General features: G+C 45.5%; 1 non-coding gene across 1 annotated transcript; it reads left to right on the forward strand.

Annotated features, from left to right (window-relative positions):
• The first annotated feature begins 4,787 nt into the window (after positions 1 to 4,787).
• LOC125590874 lies at positions 4,788 to 4,894 on the forward strand. Its single transcript, XR_007326876.1, has one exon. It is a non-coding gene; the product is annotated as a small nucleolar RNA R71 (small nucleolar RNA).
• Positions 4,895 to 5,184: the final 290 nt, after the last annotated feature.

Raw genomic sequence — 5,184 nt, forward strand, 5'->3', positions numbered from 1 at the left:
TGAAAGGTCCGGACCAACGAGACTTAAGCTTTCCAGAAATAGCTTGAGTCTAGAGTTGAACAGAAGGACTTTGTCTCCAGCAGCGAAGTCTCTCGGGATTATCTTTCTGTCATGCCACGCCTTAGTTCTTTCCTTGTAGATTTTGGTGTTCTCATAGGCGTTCAACCGAATCTCGTCCAGCTCGTTCAACTGAACCATCCTCCTTTCTGCAGCGGTTTTAATGTCGAAGTTCATCAACTTCGTTGCCCAAAAACCACTGTACTCCAATTCCACAGGTAGGTGACAAGACTTTCCATAGACCAGATTAAAAGGAGTGGTGCCCAAAGGAGTCTTGTAGGCGGTTCTATACGCCCATAAGGCGTCATCAAGCTTCACAGCCCAGTCTTCCTTGTTTTGCCTACAGCCTTCTCCAAAAATCCCTTGATTTCTCGGTTCGATATTTCAACCTGCCCACTTGTTGAGGATGATAAGGTGTAGCTACCTTATGCTTTACTCCATGTTTCTTCAGCAGTTTATCGAACGTCTTGTTGATGAAGTGAGAGCCTCCATCACTAATAACCACTCTCGGGATCCCGAATCTTGGAAAAATGACTGTCTTGAACATTTTCTTGACAACACTAGAGTCATTTGTCTTGCTGGCTACTGCTTCCACCCACTTGGAGACATAATCAACCGCAACCAGGATGTACTCATTTCCATAAGAAGATGGGAAAGGGCCCATAAAATCAATTCCCCATACATCAAAAACTTCAACTTCAAGGATGAAATTTGGGGCATCTCATTTCTCTTACTGATGTTGCCCTTCCGCTGACATGCATCACACTTTGAGACAAACTCATGGGCGTCTCTGAAAAGTGTAGGCCACCAGTAACCAGCCTGCAGGACCTTAGAAACCGTCTTGAATGTTGCAAAATGGCCTGCGTATTCTGAACTGTGGCAGTGGAAAAGAATCCCTTGCATCTCATTCTCCAGAACACATCTCCTGAATAAACCATCTGAGCATCTCTTGTAGAGGAAGGGATCATCCCAGTAGTAGTGGTTCACATCTCTCATGAACTTCTTCCTCTCATACCCCTTCAGGTTCGGTGGTTCAATTCCAGCACATAGGTAGTTTGCAAAGTCTGCAAACCATGGGAGATCATCCTGAATTTGTCTCATGACACAGCAATCAGCCTGATCCAAATACTCATCCTCCAGCAAGGTGATCACATAGACATTCTCCTCGGGTAATGTATCATCCAGTGGTGTTTCAGCTTCCACTCTCATTCGGGAAAGATGATCTGCCACTCCATTTTCTGCTCCTCTCTTGTCTCTGATCTCAATATCAAACTCCTGTAGCAGTAAGATCCACCTTAAGAGTCTCGGTTTAGCATCTTTTTTCGTCATCAGGTACTTCAAGGCTGCATGATCTGTGTGCACAATTACTTTCGAGCCCACCAAATAGGACCTGAACTTCTCGAAAGCATAAACTACTGCCAGCAACTCCTTCTCAGTGGTAGCATACTTGATTTGAGCATCATCAAGCGTTCGGCTGGCATAATAGATCACATGGAGTTTCTTGTCTTTTCTCTGCCCCAAAACAGCTCCAATCGCGTAATCACTTGCGTCACACATTATTTCAAATGGCAAGTCCCAATCTGGTGGCTGCACAATGGGAGCACTGACTAGAGACTTCTTGAGAATCTGAAACGCAGCGAGGCAGTCAGCATCAAAAACAAACTTCGCTTCTTTGCACAGCAGACGGGTGAGTGGCCTCGCTATCATAGAGAAGTCTTTGATAAACCTCCTGTAGAAACCGGCATGTCCCAGAAAACTCCGAATATCCCTCACTGTCCTAGGAGGCTGTAGGCTGGTCATAACTTCAATCTTTGCTTTGTCAACCTCGATACCCTGCTCTGATATCCTGTGACCCAAAACAATGCCATCTTTCACCATGAAATGGCACTTCTCCCAATTTAGCACCAAGTTCTTCTCCTCACATCTTTCCAGCACCTTGCACAGATTAGCAAGGCAGTCGGTAAATGAAGAACCGTAGACTGAGAAATCGTCCATAAAAACCTCCATAATGTCCTCAATAAGATCAGTAAAGATCGACATCATGCATCTCTGGAAAGTGGCAGGAGCATTGCACAATCCGAAGGGCATTCTCCTGTAGGCAAAAGTACCGTATGGACAGGTGAATGTTGTCTTCTCTTGGTCCTCTGGATGAATGGGTATCTGAAAGAACCCGGAGTAGCCATCGAGAAAACAGTAGTAGGGGTGGTTGGCTAGTCTTTCCAGCATCTGGTCAATGAAAGGAAGTGGGAAGTGGTCCTTCCTTGTGGCTGAGTTTAGCTTCCTGTAGTCAATGCACATCCTATGCCCTGTGACTGTTCTGGTAGGAATCAGCTCAGCCTTCTCATTTGTGATGACAGTGATGCCACCCTTCTTAGGAACCACATGAACCGGGCTCACCCAAGTGCTGTCTGAAATTGGGTAGATCACCCCTGCACTCAACAGCTTTAGAATCTCCTTTTTCACAACTTCCATCAGTTTGGGATTCAGTCTTCGCTGGTGCTCTATGGACGTCTTTGACTCATCCTCCAAGTGAATCTTGTGCATGCAAAGATCTGGAGAAATACCTGTAATATCATCCAAAGAGTACCCCAATGCTTTTCTATACTTTCGCAATTTTGAAAGAAGCAAAGCGGTCTCCACATTATTCAGGTTAGCACAAATAATAACAGGATATGTGGAATTCGGTCCCAAGAATGCATACCTCAGCCCAGCTGGGAGGGCTTTAAGTTCCACCTTTGGAGCATTCTCCTCACTCCAATCTGGTTGGGAGGATGACGGTTTGACGGTTTTATCGGTGCCTGAGTCTTCAAGGCTGACATAGGCGACATGCTTCTCAATCGGTGAGGCTGAATCCAAAATCTCAGAAAATCCAACCACTTCTTGGTTCATGAACCCGAACTCACTCTCCCTTTGGGTCAATGCGACTTGTAGAGGATCATCAGTGTGCAACTCTTCATCCATTTCCTCCACCAGTTCAGTCAATGTATCAACCCAGAAAGTCTGTCCATCAATAGTCGGATTTTTCAGCACCTTCTCCACATTGTATCTCATCGCCATGTCTCCTAGACGTAAGTCTATATGCCCATTCTGTACATCAATCATGGCTCCAGCAGTAGCTAAAAACGGTCTGCCCAAAATGAGAGGATCTTTAGGTTCCTCTTCCAGCTCCAGAACTACAAAATCGGTAAGCACATATCCCTTTCCAACACCAACAGGGATGTTTTCTAGTACACCGACTGGTCTTCGCACTGATCGGTCAGCAAGGACCAAGGAGATCCTTGTAGGTTTGTAGTTCGTCATGCCTAGCCTCTCAGAGACAGAGAAAGGCATTAGGCTCACTCCTGAACCCAGATCGCAGAGACTCCTCTCAAAGGTAAGTGATCCAATGCGGCATGGTAGAACAAATGCTCCGGGATCTTCACGCTTTTTAGGCATGACATTTTGTAGAACTGCGCTACATTCCTCATTGAGCATCAACACACCACGCTCTAGGCTCATCTTATCGGTAAGAATCTCCTTCATGTACCTTTTAAGAGAAGGTACCATCTTCACCGCTTCAACGAATGGCAATCTCACATGTAACTCCCCAACAAGGTTCTTTAGCTTCTCGTACTCACGTTCTTTGATCTTCTGCCTTGGTCTGGATGGGTATGGAGCCTTAGGAACATAAGCAGGAGGCGCCACATACACCTCTTCAGGTTCAGAGGAATTTGGCTTCGTTGACACGGGATCGGTCGATCCACATGGACCGGATCGGTCGATCTCCGTCCCCTTAGATCGGTCGATCTGTTCCTGAGATCGGTCGATCTTTTTCTATTCGATCCCTCAATCGTTTTTCCACTCCTAAGTGTTACAGCATTCACAAACTCCTTGGGATTCGTCTCTGACTTCCCTGGTAGAAATCCAGGTGCTGTTCTGCTGCTGGAGGCGGTTTGAGCAACTTGCTTTTCCAAAACTTTCAAATGGGTGTTCAAAGCTTCAAACTTCCCATTAAGCTCTCCATACATGTTATCCACCTTGGTGTTTATCTCTGCAGTGCTATTCTTCTGACCTTCTAGCACCATTTGCAGCATCTTCTTAATTTCGTTATCCTGAGAAGACTGTGACGAAGAGGCATTCCCTTGATTCTGGTAGTTGTTGTACTGCTGCCTTTGCTGAAATCCTGAGTTGCCCGAGTTGTTCCCCTGATATTGATTTCTGTTCTGATATCCTTGGTTGAACACACTCTGGTTCTGATTCTGGTTCTGCCTGTTTCCTGCCTGAGGGTAGGACTGATGTTGTGGATTCTCCACATTGTTGCTCCGGTAAGACAGATTATTTTGCTGATTTTGACTCCATCCAAGGTTCTGATTGTAGCCTCTGTTGTAGTTTCCTTGACCACCAATGTAGTTCACATCAGCTTGCATATCATCTGAATCATCACCAACAGTTTCTTGTGAGGAACGATAGCCTTGCTCCTCCACAAATTTCACAGATTTCTGATCTCTCTTGAGAAGCATCTCAATCTTGGCATTCAGCTCATCTATCTTCTTGGATTCATAACCAACACCCTTCTGGCTGGTGTCAAACCTTGACTTGCGGTTTGCTTTGCTGGATGACAGGTTGTTCAGCAAGGTGTAAGCTTCTTCAACAGTCTTGGTCATGAAATCACCATTACTTGCTGTGTCCATGGCATCTTGACTCTCTTCATGAACTCCATTATGAAAATGTTCAGCAAGCTCACATCAGTGTAACCATGGTGAGGGCAGTCCTGTGTGTACTCCTTGAAACGCTCCCAAGCCTCATGAAAGCTTTCTGAATCAAGCTGCTGAAAGCTTCCAATTCTGCTTCTCAGATATGTGGACCTTGACTTGGTGAAGAAATGCTGTAGAAAAGCAGCTCTTGTCTCTTCCCATGTAGTAAGAGATCCTGGAGGGATGGACTTTAACCATCTGATAGCTTTATCAGCTAAGGAAAACGGGAACAACCTGCATTTCAAAGCGCCTTGAGGAACTCCATTATGTCTGCTGGTGTCACAGACTCGCTCAAAATGCTCCAAGTGATACATCGGGTCCTCAGACGGGTTTCCATGAAACGGATTTTTCTCCACCAAATTAATGAGACCAGTCTTGATCTCAAAGTCTCTTC

This window comes from Brassica napus, chromosome C7 (assembly GCF_020379485.1).
Source record: "Brassica napus cultivar Da-Ae chromosome C7, Da-Ae, whole genome shotgun sequence".
NCBI classification, from domain to species: Eukaryota; Viridiplantae; Streptophyta; class Magnoliopsida; order Brassicales; family Brassicaceae; genus Brassica; species Brassica napus.